We start from the raw sequence: 21,644 nt of genomic DNA, 5'->3' as shown, positions 1-21,644 counted from the left end.
TTTTTTTGTCGTTTTTCAGAAGCCGAAAAATGATGAGTAGCCCACACACGATCATTTTAAATAAAGTTTTTAAAAACGTCGTTTTAATTCATGCCGAAAAATGATCATGTGTACGCGGCATAACTGTCTCCAGCCCACCTCATTCATTGTATTTCAGGTCTATCAGTCACAGAGACTCAGCATAAAACTTGGGTGCACATGCAGCCTGCCTGGGAATGCCCAATTCAACAGACTGACATCCATCCATCAAGGCAAATGCCATGATAATATTGATGATGTTTTCATACCTCATACCAACAGCCAACTTACTATTTGCATCAGGACAGAAGGCTTCTGAGGCCCCGTACACACGACCGGATCTGTCCGCTGAAACTGGTCCGACAGACCAGTTTCAGCGGACAGATCCAGTCGTGTGTACGGCCGACCTGACAATTGTCCGGCGGATCGGACAGTTTCCAGCGGACAAAAATTCCTTAGCATGCTAAGAAATCTGTCCACTGGAAACCTGTCCGTCGGATGTGTTCGGTCGTCTGTACAGACTCACCAGACACGTCCGACCGACCGCCATCCCTCGCATGCGTGGTACTGATTCGACGCATGCGTGGAAGCTTTGAACTTCCAGGGCCGCCCATGTCGCCGCGTCATCGTCGCGGCGACGGCGCGGCCACGTCCCCGCGTATTGTTTACGCGCGGATTTCTGTCTGATGGTGTGTACAACCATCAGACAGAAATCTCCGGGCGGACATGTCCGCTGAAAACGGTCCAGCGGACCGTTTTCAGCAGACTGTCCGTCTGTGTGTACGAGGCCTGAGAGGAGCACTGGGGATGGTAACATTTTCAGGAGCTTTGTGCAGCACCCTGCCAGTCCCTCCCACCAGCCATTTCATCACTAGGTCTAAAATCAAGTATGTAATAGAAAGACAATTGTTTTAAATAAGTAGTTTTAACTTGTTGGTGAATGGGAAAAATTATGAACCATGGAAGACAAAGTAAGCAGATAAGTTGCATTAAACCCAAATGCAAACAAATAATATATTGCAGCTTATAATTTCTTAGGTGTGATGGCTACCTACATTTTTCTTCTTTAGGCTGTCTTTCTTAAATGTTCATCTGGTAATTCAGCCAGTAAGTTTTGTTTTTTAAATGAACAAACTCTCCAGCAAAATGTATCAGTTACAGAGATGCGACCATTTAACACTAGCAGGGGTGCTTACAATGATCAGCTTTTATTTATTTTTGTAAAACCTTTATTCCTAAAGATATAGTGGAATTGTATGGGATATTTAAGGTGCAAAATAAGGTACAGTGGTCTCAAGAGATAATGTAAAAAGTATTTTTTACAGACACATTTAAAATTGTTCAAAAACAATTATGGCAAGTGCATACAGTTTTATGGATACAACACTTTTGAATGGAGAAACCAACATGTTTCACCCATATTCCAGGCTTCTTCAGGCAATGCTTATTCCCTAAAGGAAAAAACAATTGTTTTAACTGCTTATAAAGTATTAGCTGCCGTTTTTTTTATTTCAAGTTTCTAAATCTGCTGGTTCATCTAACACTCCCCTCAACCGATACTGACAATGCTGCTGTCCGAAGGTACCCTTGTGCTCAAGTATCCAGCGTGGGGGGCATACTTATTCATACATTTTTATATTCTGTCTTTAATATACTGTGATTGTTTATTCTTGTATTATATTAATATCTTTTATCCATCAAGTCGTTTTGTTTGCTAGCCCTGAAAAAGGGGGGAGTTTATACCCCCGAAATGCATTGGCTTGATGTATATGTTGTTAATTTTATTAAAGGTCCATGATCCATATTTAAGAAGTCACATTTCTCTTGACACCACTTTTTATCTAAGTCTACATGCTGAAATTACATTAAAGGTCGCACAAAAAAGGCAGCAGCCCAACCCCTGAGAGGGACCATCGCCACTATACACCCCAAGATATTCCTTCCTTCTGCCCACACGAATACCCACTCAGGACCAGTGACCTATCCAGTCAGTCCATCTTGTCTCCAACACAAGCTAGGGTGGGGGCACTATAATACAGGTGGTGTGTTACTGGCCAGATCACCAGGGGAAAAACAACAAAAATTATTGGTAAATTAAAATATATTACATTTTTGATTTTGAATGCAATACTGCTTTAAATTTTAGCTTTACAGGGTAACTCCACTTTTGTTGAGAAAAAAAAACAATCACCTCTGGACAATGTACAATAAAAAGATTTCAACACATTTGGTTGCAGACTCCTACCCTTTTTCTTCTTTCTTTCCATAAAGATTTTTATTAAGCGTAAAAAGGTATGGACAATGTTGCATATACAACCTTTACATCAACAAACATAACATGTCCTCACAAGAGGATTCACAGTAACATGTTCACATGAGGGGGGAACGGTACAAATTAAGCAAGTGGGACAAGTATCCTAAAACATTGACATATTCCATGTGAATTACCTCATTCACCTTTTTCTTCTTTCAGACTGATTCCTGGGAGGTGGAGGGGGGTCTAAGTGTTCTTATGAGGAAAATTGCAGGGTCTGCATCCATTAGTAGTTAACCCTCCAGGTTGCCATATTGCATTGAACTTTTTGTAGCACTTTTAGAAAATTACAGTGGCTACATATTGAAATAAAAATGTATCTTTTAATAGCAATAAATTCCCAAATGGCTCAGGTATCACATACATACTACAGTATATTGATTTCTTATAATGAAAGAAGTTCTCCTTTGAATTAGCAGAGCGCCATGACTGACCATTTCATTACTGTACTTTGTAGGACACTTGACTGACTAACTAGGACATATGTGATCCCCAAATCTGAAGGACAGGAGACTGGTGTAATTACTACATACACACATGGGCATCCGCTGAATTTTTTTTTTTGGGGGGGGGGCACTTTGGCAGCAGTGATACAGTCGCATTTAACCCTTTCTTCAAACGCTAGCGGGGGTTAAAAGTGCCCGCTAACGGCCGATTAGCGTAGCTAAAACGATGGTAAAATGCCGCTTTTTAGCGGCGCTTTACCGATAACGTGGCCAGCTGGCAGTGTGAAATAGCTCTTGAGATAATTCAGCTTCACTCAATGCCCATATAAATATAGCCTAGAGAATGTACAGACCCCCCCATTCTGCACAGAACCCACCATTCAGTACAGATGGACCCCCCCATTATGCACAGACCCCTCCATTTAGCCCAATGGACCCCCCTTCAGCACAGACCCCCCCCATTCCGCACAGACCCCTTCATTCAGCACAGACCCCCTCTTCAGCACAGATGGACCCCCTTTAAGCACAGACCCCCATTCAGCACAGATGGACCCCCCATTCAGCACAAACCCCCTTTTTCAGCACAGACGGACCCCCTTCCCCATCCTATTCAGTACTTCAGATCAGCCATCAGCACGGCACAGGCAGCAGGTTCCCTCCCCCTGTGTACACATAAACATTGGAGGGGGAGGCGGCTTCACTCTGCTCGCTGTGCCTGTGTGACATCCGGCCCGGGACTGCTCAGACAGCCCGCAGCCACAAGACTCTTCAACACCTTCTTGATTTTCCAGGGGGGGTCATTTGCCCCCCCTTGCCCTATGGAGCGGACGCCCATGCATACACATTCTTTAGTTTCCATTAGTCTCACAAGACTGGATGACCCATCCAGCAACAACAACAAAAAACAACTAGAGGACCTTCTATGCAGTGATACACGTCAAAATGCAGTGCTACTTCTATGCAGTGATACACGAAACATGTCCTCACAGTTACATGGCAATTCCTGCAGGTTTGAAATGTGTGGTCCCAGTAAACTTATCTCCTCTTCACCAGAGCACATTTTTTTTACAACTATAAAGCACTGAATTGCCAGCTGGCTCTTTAATGTTTTTTTTTTTTTTTGAGAAACAAGCCCCTTCACTATATAAAATGCATCCATAGCATCAGTGTATTGGAAGCTGTTGTTGGAAAGCAATAGAGAAAGCTGACAAACTGCATAGGGAAAGAATAGGGTGAGTTGGGAAACTGTGCTTTAATTCTAATTGCTAGCTCTTTGAACAATCCCCTTTTTTTGCTCAATTTTTTTGTTTTATTTTTTATCTCCTGTACATTTTGGCCAATTCTTGCTTCTTTCTGTCATTGATTTTAACAGGCTGTTAGTGGCGGCTGTAAAGTACACATGTTACTCCTGGCCCAATAATGCATGCTGTACAGGTCTCTGCACCATTACATGGCATGAATGTAGTTTTGAACACCAGCCTCACAACAATATCATGCACAGTGGGGATGAAAACTTTGAATTTATATAAAAAATAAACTTTGATGGTTATTCTGAAATTCAAAGTCTAGTCACTCTGTTTTGCACACTAACACATTATCATGCAATATGGTGGTGCATTTGTTTTGAAAAAGACGCTAGTACACTTTAAAGAGCAACTCTGCTTTTGTTGAGAAAAAATAATAAACCCTGGTTGATCAATGTTTATTGCAAGTTCATCTGCTCTGAAGAAAAAGCTCTTTGTTTTCTGCAGAATTAATCTGAATGGGAGTGTTTTTTTTCCCCACAATTAACCAGCTGATGCACTTGCAGTGGTCTGCAGAGGAAAATGGAGGCTCTACGCCCTTTTAGAGGCGATAGAACTCTTTAGGAGTATCTTCACCAAAAATAACAGTTTTGTTGCACAGCATTCATAAAATCTGACTTGGATATTGGTGGAGACTTCTAGAGGAAATCAGTAAGCCAATCACACATGCAGGAAATTACATTTTTTGGGGAAGTTCTGTATACCAACTGTATACAGAAAACCTCTAGATTGCCATATTGCATTGTATTTTACAGAAAAACACAGCACTGCAGATTAAAATGGAAAAGTAATTTTTAGTAACATTCAATTACGCAATGACTTTTGTGCCAACTGTATATGCTATATATATTTTTTTTGTTTGCTTTTATATTTCCACAAAAGTGGAGTAACCCTTTAATGCATGAAGAAAAGTTGACATGACCCTTTCTTAACTAAGCACAGTAAAACGTATGCTGTGTGACTTATGGTGCACTGCAGTGTGGGTGTTTTACAGCAATTGTAATAGCGTGTTGATTGAGAGTCTGTATAGAGGGTTAAAGGGAGCAAAAATCACTCCCCTGATCAATCAGCTGTGCAAGTTCTAAGCTTCAGCTATTGAGCTCTGTAAATATTATTTTCTCAGCAAAGAATTCTAGGTATAACCACCCGACCGTAAAGGCATGGTGGTAACCCCCAGAGACAGGGAGGGCTGAAATTTCACTTCCCCAAGTGAATTACTTTGGCAATTGTGGGATGTGAACAGATGGGCGCCAGTCACTTTAAGGTACATAACAAAGGTTTATTGCTCACAGTCTCCAGAGGGGTAGGGAGATCAGAACACCAGTTACTGTCCTGCAGAAACAAAAAGAAGAGACCAGTACAGAAAAGAGTTTACGATGAGCCCAGCAGTCTGTACCTTCTTATAAGCAGCTGTCTCCATTAGCAACCAAATCTTTCCAGTAGCAGCACCAGTAATCTTGATCCCATCTTAATGCTTTCCCAAGCTCTCCACAAGTTCCTTAACCAAGATCTCATATGGCAGAGTGAATTCTGGTACTTTATCTCAGACATTCCTCCCCTGTCCTCAGCCAGGCTTCTGAACCTCAGAGCCTAAAGCACCAGAACTCACTGGTGACAGACAGCCTTCTTATGCTCCAAGCACATGTACAGGCCTAATCACTCAGCTGCTCCTCACACACCCATCGCAAGGTAGAGCCTTTGGGGGAAAAGAGAGAACAGCTCACCCTACCAAAACTTTTATACTCTCCTCCAGCAAGCACCAGTGGCCATAAACCTCCTATCAGTTGGCTAGGGGAAGTATGAAAATTCATAAGTCATTTTTTTTGTAGTTACTCATACCAGAGGTACCAGGGACACCTATTGGCAGAAGAGAGAAACCACAGCTCCACTGAATTTAATGGAAAAAACGAATGAACAAGTAGACTACAAATCAGCTAGGTTGTCTACCACCCAGCAGAACTCAATTTGACTAGTAGCCTCTGTTGAGGACAGGGTGGCGACACAGGCAAAACGTAACTTCTCCTTAAAGCGGATGTCCGCTGAAAAAAAAAATTATGAAAAGCCAGCAGCTACAAATACTGCAGCTGCTGACTTTTAATATTAGGACACTTACCTGTCCTGGAATCCAGCGCCGTCCGCAGCAGAGGACGAGCGATCACTTGTCACTCTGCTGCCCCCCGCCATCCTCGGTGATTAAGCACTAATGTAGTGCGAAACATGTCGGCTGTACCCTTCTGTGGCTGTGTTTTGTTTTGTATGCTGATTTTTATCGAATAAAGACAACTTTCTGAAGTTCTTCTGGAGTGCGGCTGTCCATCTTCTCCCAATTTTCCACATTTTCTTCGTGCATTGCCAGCACCTTGGTTCCCTGAGAGGTTCCTTAATTGTTCACAAGACCCACCTGGAGCGGTGACTCCCTTTCCCCGCCATCCCCGGTGAGGGAAACAGGAAGTGAAGTGCTCCAGCTTCACTACCTGGTTTCCTACAGCGCATGCGCAAGTCGCGCTACGCCTGCCGATTGGCTCCCGCTGTGGTCTGGGAGCCGAGTGTTCCCAGAACACAATGGGGGGAGGGGGGCGGGAGGTGACATCGTGCCCGCAGTTTACCCGAGACTGTGTGGCCGGAAGTGGGTGCAAATACCTGCCTTTAGACAGGTATCTGCACCCCCCTCCCCCTGAAAGGTGTCAAATGTGACATCGGAGGGGGGGTAGAGTTCCGATCAGCAGGAGTTCCACTTTAGGGTGGAGCTCCGCTTTAAATTGCTACCTCGCCACTCCTAACACCTATGCTGACTAATCTGTGTAAGAAATATCTGTATACTTAGCTGTTTCCAGACTACTCCAGTCTTGTCATATGATCTGGCTTCCTTGTGTAAGACACTAGCAGCTGCAGGGGAGAGAAGGCGTGCCAACAGCCAACGGACCATAGGATCCTATAGGCGATTTCACATCTCCCAAGCATTACCAGCCATTGTTTAGTGCTCCCTCCTCTTCCTTGCAGCTGGCAATGGTTGACACCAGGGAGATCATGTGACTGGACCAGAGCAGCATGAAAATAGACAAGTACAGTATATACATCTTTCTTACACAGGTTTACCAGAAAAGGTGTTAGGAGGGGGGGGGGGTAGGAGTATTTTTAAGACTAGTTAGGTTTGCCTTCAATTCTTTTTAAAATTAATAAAGAAGCAAAAAAAATATGATATATATATATATATATATATATATATATATATATATATATATATATATATATATCACAACACTTTTTTCATCCCTTTTTAATACCATACATTTTAATTTATTTTTTAACATGGTTTTGACAACCTCACTATGCTAAGACTTTCTTATTTAGTTACCATGGTAAGTGGATAACTAAATATCTTACACATAGGGCCAGATTCACAGAAGAGATACGACGTTGTATCTCTCAGAGTATCTATGTGACTGATTCATAGAATCAGTTACGCATAGATAGCCCTAAGATCCGACAGGTATAATTGTCTTCAACCGTCGGATCTTAGGATGCAGTACCTCGGCCGCCTCTGGGTGGAGTTTGCATCGTTTTCCAGCGTCGGGTATGCAAATTAGCAGTTACGGCGTTCCACGACGGTTTTCGTGTTCGTTATGTCGGCGCAAGTCTTAGTTTCCCGTCGCAAAGTTAAGCAATCTTTTTCATTGCTTAACTTTACACCAGCCATGTTAAAGTATGGCCGTCGTTCCCGCGTCGATTTTGATTTTTTTTTTTCGGCGTGAGTACGTTATGCACGTCGCGATTCACAAACACGTCGTGCCGCCGTAATTTCGCACAAAGCATGTCGGGAAAATTGCGAACGGAGCATGCGCAGAACGTCCGGCGCGGGAGCGTGATTAATTTAAATGGTACACGCCCCATTTGAATTGGGCGGGCTTGCGCCGTACGTGTTTACGATACACCGCCGCAAGTTTATAGGTAAGTGCTTTGTGGATCGGGCACAAACACTTAAAACTTGCGGCGGTGTAACGTAAACGGGTTACGTTGCGCCGCCGCCGCAATTGTAAATGAATCTGGCCCATAATCTATTTTTTTTTTTTTTTTTACAATCTGCATATTAATACAACAAAGGCCAACGTCCACAGTCAGTTTCTGAATCATTTTATGTGCACTTGCATATCAAAAGATCTGTACTCCAAGAATTACGTTTAGATTGTGCTTATGGGAAGTCCCAGGTGGAAAGTGATAATATCGCAGTGCTTGTTGTGCACATAATTATACTGAAAGTTGACTAGGGAAAAGAATGAATCCTTCTTGATCAGCCAACCACATGATTTGCCTTAAGATTTCCAGCAGCTATGAAAGAACCTTTAAAATTTGCAAATTAAAGTAGTTCATTACCCAGAGGCTTTTAAGAACGAGTGAAGGTTTCCTGCATATTAAAGAAATAGGAAAAAGATAAGAGATAATTCACTGCTATAAGAGAAAATCAATCCAAGCTACGAGAGCTCAATTTTATAACCACAATGCTATGGAATGTGGTTCACTTTCAAATGTTTGCAGCTACAAGGATTAACTTGTTTGGCTCGGAAGTTTGCATTGACACATTCAAAAGCAACTGCCATAAGCAATTAACCATTATCAAAGTAAATCACACACTGAAATCTAATTATCGGTAAAGTATGTATATTGACTTTTTGTCACATCAATGTACCTTTACCCAAAACAATGCTTTCTTCAGAAAAATATGTGAAAAGATCAGAACCCCTCTAGTGGGTTCTTACTGTGTGGATTAGGTTAAAAGGGAACAGGTGACAGAATTTTTTATTTTATATAAAAGTAATAGCAGTTGAAATATAGGGAAAAGTTACTTATAGTAACAGTCAAATATAGCACATAAGAATGCAAGGGTGGCATAGGGGTGATTATTTGAGACCTGCATCCTTAACCACTTCATCCCTAGAAGATTTTACCCCCTTCCTGAAAAGAGGACTTTTTACAATTTGGCACTGCGTGGCTTTAACTGACAGTCCTGTACCCAAACACAATACCCAAACACAATTTGCATCCTTTTTTCCCACAAATAGAGCTTTCATTTGGTGGTATTTGATCACCTTTGCGGTTTTTTTTTTTGCGCTATAAACAGAAGAACAGCGACAATTTGGAAAAAAACACAATGGGCCAGATTTAGAAAGGAGATACAACGGCGTATGTCCAGATACGCCGTCGTATCTCTGAGGCCCCGTACACACGTCCGAGAAACTCGACGAGCAAAACACATCGTTTTGCTCGTCGAGTTCCTTGTGAAGCCGCCGAGGATCTCGGCGAGCCAAGTTTCCCCATTTACTAACGAGGAAATAGAGAACATGTTCTCTATTTGGCTCGACGAGTTCCTCGTCGGTTTCCTCGGCCAAAAGTGTACACACGACCGGTTTCCTCGGCAGAATACGGCTCCCATTGAGTTTCTGGCTGAATTCTGCCGAGAAACTCGGTCGTGTGTACGGGGCCTGAGTCTGGCCGGTCGTATCTATGCGCCTGATTCATAGAATCAGTTACGCATAGATTTCTATTAGATCCGACCGGCGTAAGTCTCTTACGCCGTCGGATCTTAACTGCATATTTACACTGGCCGCTAGGGGCGTGTACGCTGATTTATGCCTAGAATATGTAAATCAGCTAGATACGCAAATTCACGAACGTACGCCTGGCCGACGCAGTACAGTTACGCCGTTTACATTAGGCTTTTCCCGGCGTAAAGTTACCCCTGCTATATGAGGCGTATATGTGGCGTACCAATGTTAAGTATGGCCGTCGTTCCCGCGTCGAAATTTGAAAAATTGACATCGTTTGCATAAGTCATCCGTGAATGGGGCTGGACGTCATTTACGTTCACGTCTAAACCAATACGTCCTTGCGGCGTACTTTGGAGCAATGCAAACTGGGAAATTCGTCAATCACGTTGGGTCAGGGTTGATTTACATAACACACGCCCACCTCTTCACAATTTGAATTAGGCGGGCTTACGTCGGCCTATTTACGCTACGCCGCCGCAATTTTCTTTTAAGAATACGGCTCTTGCCTGTAAAAGTTGTGGAAGCGTAACGTAAATAGGATACGTTACGCCCGCACAAAGAAACGCCGTTCTACCTGAATCTAGCCCTATATCTTTTACTTTTTGCTGTAATAAATATCCCATTTAAAAAAAGTTTAGGCATATATGTATTCTTCTACATGTTTTTGGTAAAAATAAAAAATAAATCGCAAAAAAACGTATATTAATTGGTTTCCATAAAAGTTATAGCGTCTACAAAATAGGGGATAGAATTATGGCATTTTTATTATCATTAATTTTTTTACTAGAAATGGCGGCGATCTGCGATTTTTATCGGGACTGCAACATTATGGCGGACACATCGAACACTTTTGACATATTTTTGGGACCATTATCATTTATACAGCGATCAGTGCTATAAAAATGCATTGATTACTGTAAAAATGTCAGTGGCAGTGAAGGGGTCAACACTAGGGGACGATCAAAGGGTTAATTGTGTTCCCTCTCTATGTTCTAACTGAAGGGGGATGGGACTTACTAGAGGAAATGACAGGTCACTGTTCATACTTTGTATGAACATACAATGAGTAATTCCTACACTGAAAGAACCGGGAGCAGTGTGTTTACACACACACACAGCTCCGGGTTCTCACTCTGTTACGAGCATTTGCGGGTGCCCTGCGGTCATCGCGCCCACCGGGCACTTGCATCAGGTCCGAGGGCGAGCAGCTGGTGCTGTCTTCTCCTGGTGGGGGGGAAGCCCTTCCCACCAGGAGAAGACAATGACTATTGCTAGTGGCTATAGCAGCCACTTGCAATAATTGTAAGCGAATCCAGCTGGCTGGTTTTGACCCAAGTTGATCAATCAGCTTGGTACATTCAGCCTGCCCATTAATGATTTGAATCAGCAGGAAACGGCTAAGATTCGAACCGTGTATGGTCAGCCTTACATCCACTCCTATCACTGTGGGCATGACAATGTGATGCAGAGGATGCTATTGATATTGCAGGAATTCAGTGCCTATATTTAGCCGCTGGCTTCCACAAGTCGGCTTCCCAGACACATGACACAAAAGTCCTCTGCCAAACGCCTTTTAGTGTTGGTAGCAAACAGCAATCAGATAATCTCTTTGTTTAGTACCGGGAACTAGAGTGATCATCAGACTGGTCAGAAGTATCAGTAAGAATTCTGCTTGCATTCATTACATCGGCTGAATGTGAAATCACCAATGGTTTTCACCTAAAGTGTTTCACCCCTCCCACATGGCATCTTTAGAGGCTGACTTGCATTAGGTGGATACCATTGGTGACGTCACATCCAGTCTTTTAATAAATAGATTTATGCTATGTTTGCCCTTCTTGCCAGGTCTTAAACGCCAGCGACCTTTGTGTATATTACACCTTAAAAAGGAAAACCAAGGATATAATACACTCAGGAGAACTACAAATCCCAGCAAGCATAGGATGTCTGTATTTAAGCACATTTGACTACTAACATTAATTGTTGGGGTCAACAACATTTGGTAAGTGTGGGACCATATGAGGAGAGCACAATTGTTTACTGTTCTCACTTAGGCCCCGTACGCACGTCCGAGAAACTCGACGAGCAAAACACATCGTTTTGCTCGTCGAGTTCCTTGTGAAGCCGCCGAGGATCTCGGCGAGCCAAGTTTCCTCATTGACTAACGAGGAAATAGAGAACATGTTCTTTATTTGGCTCGACGAGTTCCTTGTCGGTTTCCTCGGCCAAAAGTGTACACACGACCGGTTTCCTCGGCAGAATACGGCTCCCATCGAGTTTCTGGCTGAATTCTGCCGAGAAACTCGGTCGTGTGTACGGGGCCTGAGTCTGGCCGGTCGTATCTATGCGCCTGATTCATAGAATCAGTTACGCATAGATTTCTATTAGATCCGACCGGCGTAAGTCTCTTTTTTTGCGCTATAAACAAAAGAACAGCGACAATTTGGAAAAAAACACAATGGGCCAGATTTAGAAAGGAGATACAACGGCGTATCTCCAGATACGCCGTCGTATCTCTGAGGCCCCGTACACACGTCCGAGAAACTCGACGAGCAAAACACATAGTTTTGCTCGTCGAGTTCCTTGTGAAGCCGCCGAGGATCTCGGCGAGCCAAGTTTCCCCATTTACTAACGAGGAAATAGAGAACGTGTTCTCTATTTGGCCCGACGAGATCCTCGTCGGTTTCCTTGGCCAAAAGTGTACACACGGCCGGGTTTCTCGGCAGAATACGGCTCCGATCGAGTTTCTGGCTGAATTCTGCCGAGAAACTCGGTCGTGTGTACGGGGCCTGAGATTTGAAGATGGAAAGAATCTTTCAAAGTCATTATGGACACTTTTTTTTATACATGGACTCTTTATATATGAACTTTTCATGTTCAGTATTTGAATAGGGTTTTGTGCAGTGAGCAGTGCTTTGCATATGCGGTTTGTAACTAAAGAGTAATTAATTTGCGTCGTCTCAGCAGCTGCTCACTAAGGTGACACAATTTTGCACATTCATTTATTTATATAATTTTTTTGAGAATTACCTGTATACAGTATTCAGTAAAGTATATTAATAATTTGAACACTGAACACAATTTTTTTCCAAAAGAGCGGGTATTGCAATCATTTTAACAGAAAATACATGCATTGATGGATAATATACAATTGGCTTAAACTACAAAGCTGTTTCTGTCTTGTTTGGCCATTATTTCCTTCATCCCCTGTTTTACATATATCATATCTCTAAAAATCTTGATTCCCAAAAGAGCATTATGTGGCCTGTTTTACTACCACAAGTTCAAGTATAACAAGGTCAGCATTATCTTAACAACAGCTATGATAAAATCCATGTCAGTTCCCAAAGATTATTGCATAAGTTATCAACCCTATACTGCTAGCTTCCAAACGCAGTTCCAATAGGTGTCTTTGAAAGAAAGAAGCAAGAGGAGCTGTTGAAATGCTCATATAATAACACTTTCTGGTATAAAACATCAAATTATGATAAAACAGTTAATATAAAACTGTGGCCCTCCATAAAAAGATAACAATTATGAATATTAATATGCATCTGCAGTTTCTTTTAGTCCCTCTGTAAAGTAATAAAAATACCTGTTGATCCTGCTAGTGAGGTCCACCTAATGCAGCTTCCTGTGATGGTGTGGCAACAAAGCTGCACTGCTCCTGAAGTCGGAGCAGAGTTGCTACTCTCATGTAGGCTGTACCTGCTAGTAGCAAGTACCACTATGAGTCCAGCGATGGCAGGGTGACAGCGGTGTGGGTAATTACACCTTACAGCATTGTCACCCAGGTAAAGGAAATAGCCCATAAGGATGTTTGCTTTTACTGGCAGGATGAACAGGTATAGATACTAATAAAAAAAGAGGCCTTAGGCTAGGATCACACATATGCGGCTTTACGAGCCATGTTTTGTGTGGCTATGGGAGCCTATTCATTTGCCTCCTGAAATGCAGGAAAAAGGTCCCTGCATCATTTTAGAAATTGCAGCCCGCACAGTACAATTCGGTTCCCAGTGTAGGTGTGAATTCCAGTGCCTATTTATGTGCCACTAGGGTAAAACAGCATGTTTTTCTGGGTGGATGGTCACAGCTGTGGGAAGAGGTGCTGAACTACCCTCAGAGATGTGAACCTAGCCTTAGAGATGCTAAAGTAAAACATTTTTACCTCTATATGACCGTTTTTTGCATTTTTACTGGACTACCCTTGTTCTGTGTATTTTGAAAACATGAGTACGGAAGCCACAGGTGTCAAACACAAGGCCGTGGGCCAAATCCGGCCCTCCAGGTCATTTCATGTGGCCCTCGCACCTCTCCTGCAGATGCAGGAGAGCTCCAGCCCTCCTCTGGTCCTCCTCCAGACCCCATACTTTCTGCTTTAAAGCAATGCATCCAGCTTCTTCCCAGCAGCAGCATAAGGAAAGGGGGGTGAACTGTGATGTAAGGGAGAGTGGGGGACTCTGATGGTGGGGTGGCGCTTGACATCTAATGTAATGGGAGGGGATGCGCTTGACCTCTAATCTTACAGATACAACTGGCCCTTTTGAGAACAATCATAAGCCATAAGTCAGTAGAGTCTATTAACCTCCATTAAGACATAGCCATGTTTTCAGTGTAATTAAAAAAAATATATATCTATAGCGGCAAAAATATTTATTCCTCCCAAAGGTGAACAAATGTGCAGTATATTTTAATGAAACTAGAAAAGCTGAATAAAATATTACATCTAAAATGTGTTTGAATGCTGCAAGCACTATTTATGTGTTTCTTTTTGTGAGTTGGAATGCATTAATGTATAATTACAGTTGTAATTATTATACAGACGAATGAATCACTATGTGACCATGGTTCACTGCACACCCATCAGGAGGCAAATGAAGCCACATGTCACTGCAGCAATGCAAACAAATAGAAACCCTAAAGACATCAGTACTTTAAAGATGCTGGCCAGGTAGGTAAGTATTGAAACTATTGTCTCTGCAGAGATAAAATTCCTGTGATGTAATTTTTTGCTGCCACTATTTAGACAAAGTCTTAACTTTGCTGTGGAAAAAACAAATATTGTAGCTTCTGACTTTTAATAAACATGGACTCCAAAAGTAGTAGGGGGAGAAGGAGCAAAGGAGAAGGAGTTAGAAGCACTGTTAAAATTATAGTTTCTGAAAAATTGGCCCTTTTTTAACAATGAAAACACAAAGCTTCTAATTCACTTCCTGGTTATCTCTATCCTTGACTACCGCATCTGCCTCCTCATTGAATTACCTTTACATAGACTATCCCCCCTTCAGTCCATCATGAATTCTACTGCCAGACTCATCCACCTTGCCAACTGGGCAGTGTCTGTCACCCCTCTCTGCAAGTCTCTCAATTTGCATCCTTCACCCAACGAATAAAGTAAAAAATTCTAACAACAACTTAAAAAGTCATCCACAACTCGGCCACCAGCTACATCACTAACCTGGTCTCAAAGTACCAACCACATTGCTCCCTTTGGTCCTCCCAAGACCTCTTGCTCTCTAGCTCCATTGTTACCCCCTCCCATGCTTGCCTCCAGGACTTTTCCAGAGCTTCTCCGATCCTCTGGAACTCCCTTCACCAATCTGACCGACCATCTCCTAATCTGTTTATCTTAAGGCGATCCATGAAAACCCATTTTGTTTTAAATACGCCTATCCTGCCTCTGACTAATATACTATAATTTTACTTTCTCCATCAGCTTATCCTCCACAATTTTTACCTTTTTGTATCACTTGAGTCTCCCTCTTAGATTGTAAGCTCTAATGAGCAGGGCCCTCTGATTCCTCTTGTATTGAATTGTATTGTAACTGTATTGTCTGCCTTCATTTTGTAAAGCACTGGTAAAACTGTTGGCACTATATAAATCCTGTATAATAATATCAATAAGATATATTAAGCTTCAAAGTTTCCAAAGGGCCACAGCCAGTCATTATTAATGAAAAAAAAATAAGGTTTTAGAAGGCTGTGGTTTTAAGGATTATCGATCAGTACTTTTTGCCAGTGTTGGGTTCAAATGTCATTGTGAAAAATATCATTTTTTTTAAGAATTAATGAAAAATAGGATTTTTGTATTCACTGTAAAATCCATTCAGCCTTTGGATTTTCTGTGCGCCAAGTGTTCATATCGTTTGTAGGTGGCAGTATAACCTTAGGTTTTTTATTATAAATCAAAAGGATTTTTCCTAAAAGATTCTATGGTGAATACAAAAATCCTATTTTCTCTAATGTCCATTGACATTGGACATGGCTTTGAGGGCAATAAGCAACCAAGGGATGTCCAAAAGCAGTCCAAACTGGTATGTACACTCAAACATGAGTGAACCAGAGCAACACAAAAAGCAAAACCAAGGACACTAAATAGCCGATTGCAGAACTTTGATGACAACTAGCATCAGTGGTGCAGACACAACAACTAATCAAGGCACAACCTTACATATCTATAACACCATTGCCTGGTAATGAAAAGCCCAAAGAGAACTCACTGTCCTTGTGGAGAAGGCTTTAATAGAAGGCACTTTATCTTTTAACCTATATACCTGTACAATTACTTGATGAATCTACAGTGGATTTGGAAGCCAGAGAACATCTTTTTGGAGCTTTTAGAATGGCAAAATGGGAATCGGTCTGCCTAAAAGAAGAATAGGCAGCAAGGGAAACCATAACGGCCATCTCCACATCCAGGCAGCAAAGTGAAATTTCCTAAGACACAGAGAAGACACAGAGAAGACACAGAGAAGGCAACACTAGGTTTTCAAAGGCACTCTGGGTTGAAAAGATGTCCTTTGTGTAAGATCAAGGAGGCTCCCTACTACTTATGAGTAAGGCCCAGCCTTTCAAAAAGGAACTTAAATAATAAATATAATAAATAAATATACTGTATATAGGCAAGGTTAGAAACATACCCGGTAGTAATAAATAAAGTCCTCCTTACAGAGTCAACTTATGTACATCCTAAACTGTAGAAAGAAAATGTACACACAGACTCTGGGAAAATAATAGGAACACTTCCCTGTAAGGTTTGTCCTTACAGCTTTGTTAACCAGTTAGGTAACATGTGAATGTGGTTGCATAACCCATGGTCTAACTATAATATTTGTTTTAGCACTGCCTTATCAAACGATGAAAGGTGATTTTGGAAATTTTGTGCTACATTTAATCTTGAATTCCAAGAAAACTGAATAGTTGCAGTTAGTGAAAGCCAGTATCCCCCAGATTCCCTCACTAGTCTTTAGTTCTTCTAGCTGGATACCATTAGTTGTAAAGAGTATCCAGTTTACATTTACGTACCAATAATGATTGCTATTACCACAGTATTAATTGACACAACTTAATTACTATTTCAGTAAAATTTTATTTTCTTCCTACAACACAATAGAAAATTATCTTTTCTTTCTACATAATTAATGCCATCTTATCCTTTTTTTTAAAGTTTCTGGAGTAAAAAGTAGGTTTAATAAAACAACTACTTATTGAAGCCACTGAATCACATTTCATTTGCTAAAGCCTTGTATATCAAACAATTACTATCTTTTTTTTTTTTTTAAATACTTGGTTTCACCTTTTCTTCACCTGTTGAAGCTCGGTCTCCTGCAATCTTTTTGCAGCCACTTTCTGTCTACATACATACTCGCCATGGATGCATGGCATTTCTCAGAGAGTTTTCAGATGGTGACAGTAGTGGACTATGCCTGCTAAATGTGTGTTGAAACAGCCACTTGTAATCTCCATCAGAATCCTAGGTGACAATGCAAGAACACAACTGGGAGCCCAGGTAGCTTCTAAAAGAAAGTTCCTGAAAGAAAACTTCATAGCTCACCAGAGTTTTTACCGAAAGCTGCATATTTAAATAGGACAGAGAATGACTTAAATACTACAACATGTGAGCATGAGATTTTAGTAATTGAGCTTACTTTAACAGAAATAACACATTTCACAGAATGTGTTTACACATGCATATACATTGACAACACAGCATGGTCTGATTTACAACTCAATATTTCTATTAGAAATCAGCATTACTACATTAGCTGCTGGGAACTCTCCATGGTGCCATTTTTCTATTTTATGAGCCATGTCAGCTACACTGCTCTATCTCTCATGTGGTGAAACAATCAAATATCATATTAACCCATTAAACAACATAACTAATAAAAATAATTATCAGACTGGGTATAGTTTAAGGAAATAATATACTGTATATCTAAGCAGAAGATTACATTTTGCTTTTGAGGAAACCCAACAAGTGTATAGAAGAACTTCAATACAATTCTAAAAAAGAGCACACAATTCTGACAAAAAAACTTTCAAAAACAATAAGGTGGGGCATATTTATTAAGCAGTCAATCTGACATTTAACATTTACTGCAGGTGAACTTTCCAGGTGCATGTGTTTTAATGCCAATGACATTCGTCATGAGTAAATGTTTGGTAAAAGTGACATTCACTGCTTTATATATATGCCCTTATGTGTCCCTGGACTTTTCTTGGCTCTAACAGCATATATACACTGCTCAAAAAAATTAAAGGTCTAAAGGTTAAACATATCAGAACTCAATGGGCAAAAATCTCATGCTGGATATCTATACTGATATGGACCGGGTAATGTGTTAGGAATAAAAGGATGGCACATCCTTTGATGGAAATGAAAATTATCCACCTACAGAGGGTTGAATTCAAAGGCCCCCCCCCCCTCGAAAATCAAAGTGAAAAAAATATGCAGCAAGCTAGTCCATTTTGCTGAAATTTCATTGCAACAACATCAGCGCATGCTCCTAATGAGATGGCGGATGGTGTCCTGGGGTATTTCCTCCCAGATCTGGACCAGAGCATCACTGAGCTCATGAACAGACTGAGGTGCAACCTGGCGGCACCGGATGGACCAACATATAATGTCCCAGAGGTGTTCTTTTGGATTTAGGTCAGGTGATTGTGGGGGCCATTTAATGTTATCAATTTTTTCATCCTCCAGGAACTGGCTGCATGCTCTCACCACATGAGGCCGGGCATTGTCGTGCAACAGGAGGAACCCAGTACCCACTGCACCAGCGTAGGGTCTAAAATAGGTCCAAGGATTTCATCCCGATACCTTATGGCAGTCAGGGTGCCATTGTGTAACCTCTAGAGGTCTGTGCATCCCTCCATGGATATGTCTCCCCAGACCATCACTGACCCACCACCTAACCGGTCTTGCTGAACAATGTTACAGGCAGCATAAAGTTCTCTGCAGCTTCTCCAGACCCTTTCACGTCTGTCACATATGCTCAGGGTGAACCTGCGGTCTCCTGTGAAAAGCATGGAGCACCAGTGGCGCACATGCCTGACGTCGGGCCCTCAGGTCACCCCCATGAAGTCTGTTTCTCATTGTTTGGACAGAGACATTCACACCAGTGGCCTGCTGGAGGTCATTTTGTAGGGCTATGGCAGTGCTCATCCTGTTCCTCCTTGCACAAAGGAGAAGATACCGGTCCTGCTGATGGGTTAAGGACCTGCTACAGCTCTGTCCAGCTCTCCTAGAGTAACTGCCTGTCTCCTGGAATCTCCACCATGCTTTTGAGACTGTGCTGGGAGACATGGCAAACCTTCTGGAGGAGTTGGACTGCCTGTGCAGCCTTTATAGGGTTCAAGTATCACCTCGTGCTACCAGTAGTGACACTGGCCCTAGCCAAATGCAAAACTAGTGAATAACAATCAGAAAAGATGAGCAGGGAAAAAAATGTCAGGACACCTCCACCTGAAAAAACATTCCTGTTTTGGAGGTTGTCTCATAGTGCACCTGTTGTTAATTTCAATTAACAGCAAAGCAGCTTAAACTAATTAAAAAACCCCTCTGGATACACCCCTCCCCCTCTGCTACTTAACTGACCAGATATCCCAGGAGTTCTGATTTAAAAGTGTTCCTTTAATTTTTTTGAGCAGTGTATATAAAACAAGGAAAAAAATAATAGAACCTGTATGTAACAGCTTCTGCAGTATGCCACAGCTTAGTAGCTCCTCAACCTACCCAAAGAAAATCCACGTTGGCTACCACTGCAAATTTTTCTTTTGAAAATAAATGCTAGCTGCATGGCTCCTATGCCAGCTCACTGGCTTCACAACTTTGGTGCTGGATTCCCATTGCTGGTGGGCTGCAGTGTCCCTAATTCTGAACTGCATCCAAGAACCTTTTTCAAAGCACCTGGGTTCCAGTCTACCACATCATATGGTAACACAAGCGTACATTGTGATGTGTTGTGTTCCAAAAAACTGTGTATGCACTTTTTTATTGCATTTTGGTGCATTAGGCAGCCCATTCAAATGAACAGGCTGCCTTAACATAAAACACAACATAATTAGTGTTAACCCACAGCGCAGATGTAAATGGGCTCTGTGTCATTTACTCAAAGTAACGTTTTTAATCCTTTTCTGCATACTTGTTCTTAGTTTCACTCAAAAATCTCCTCCCTGTTTTTGACAGTTCCCCCTTCCCCGCTTCCCAGAGACAGAGCCGCGGCACTGTCCCTTTGGAAGTTTGGCTTCACTGCCAGTTTCCCTTACCAGGAATGGTGTCGGCAGTACCCGACACCCAACAACCAATCTGAAAATCGGCTGGGGTGCCAACATCATGGGAACCCTGGACTGGTAAGTGTCCTAATATTAAAAGTCAGCAGCTACAGTATTTGTAGCTGCTGACTTAATTTTTCATGGGGGGAACTTGTCTTTAAACAGCAGGGACAGCCAGGCAATTGGCATATGCAGAATAGAATTGGCATATGCAGAATGTAGACACCATTCGGATAACTTGGAGGGTAATTTAATAGCAGCTATGGCAAATTGGGAAATAATAATGTGGTGTTTCCGTGCATACAACTGTACAGCACAAATATGCAGTGATATGCTGCAAATAAAGGGCAGCTGTGCTAAATAACAACCATCAAACTAAAGCTACCTAGCAGAAGGCCAGCCAGCCTAAACACTTAGGTTTTCACACTGTAGCCTGCCTACAGTGTGGTGGATCCAGCCACCATCAAGACATATGACAAATAACTTCTTTGCATTGCATCCTTAGTGTAGGTCGTTTTAAACTCTCTTGGATAGTGTCAGTAGATCCCACAAGATTCTCCCCTTGTATCAGGAAGGGGTGAAATGTTCCCTTTCAAGTGCCCTACCAATCTTCTTTTTTATCACCAGCATCATTACCCCCCCCCCCTCCTCACCACTAGCACGCCTTCTCTTCCTCAACAGAGGCAACCCAGCACACCTTCTCTTCCTCACCACCAGCACCCGACCCTCCTTTTCCTCAATGCAAACACCCCATCGCTCATCCTTACCACCAGCACCCCAAGCCTCCTCCTTGTATTCCTCTTCATCATCATGGCATTCCACATGCAGGTGGAAGGCAGGTATGGCCTTTGGTGCAAAGTAATGGTGGCTGCCATATGGCCTCCTGGGTAAAATAATGGCAGCTAAGTACCCGACACTGTGGTGTAGCACAGGCAGCAATACATACAAAAAAAATGCGTACATGGGTTGTCAGGCAAAGCTTGCCTGAAGCCACTGGGCATGGGGCTGATTTGGGGACATTTTTTTTTTCAGTTCCAAAGCAGAACTGCAAAAAAATAAATCACTTATTTTAACATCTTGCTAATGAGAAATTTAAGGAAAAACAAACTCATAAATAAAGAGAACTAGAAATGGGCAACAACCTATATCTCTCTGTATCATACACGCAGTGTTCTATTACAATGTTGGAAACTACAGCTATGTTATGGTTTAGTCTCCAAAAGGATTTATAAAAAATATTATGAAACATGCTTTCTGGTCATTACTTAAATGTAAAGAAGTAGAAGCTACCAGCCAAGTCATTTGGAGTATGTTAGAGTCTTTGAAAATATTCCATTACTTTGAAGACTCTGTGTACTGACATCCTACTCAGCTGTTCCACTTTACATTACCCTAATGCATATACTGTACCATTAGTTGCACTGTAAAATTAAATGAATATGTGTTTAATGCTTGCAGATTT

The 21,644-nt window shown here is 41.9% G+C and overlaps 1 protein-coding gene across 11 annotated transcripts in view; it reads right to left on the bottom strand.

Annotated features, from left to right (window-relative positions):
* The window catches only part of PPFIA2 (PTPRF interacting protein alpha 2), a 480,721-nt gene that overhangs the window by 296,907 nt on the left and 162,170 nt on the right, over window positions 1-21,644 (bottom strand). The window lies entirely within an intron of this gene.

This window comes from Rana temporaria, chromosome 3, assembly GCF_905171775.1.
Source record: "Rana temporaria chromosome 3, aRanTem1.1, whole genome shotgun sequence".
Lineage (NCBI taxonomy): Eukaryota > Metazoa > Chordata > Amphibia > Anura > Ranidae > Rana > Rana temporaria.
Note: the sequence above shows the minus strand (reverse complement) of the source record. Positions and strands in the feature narration are given on the sequence as shown.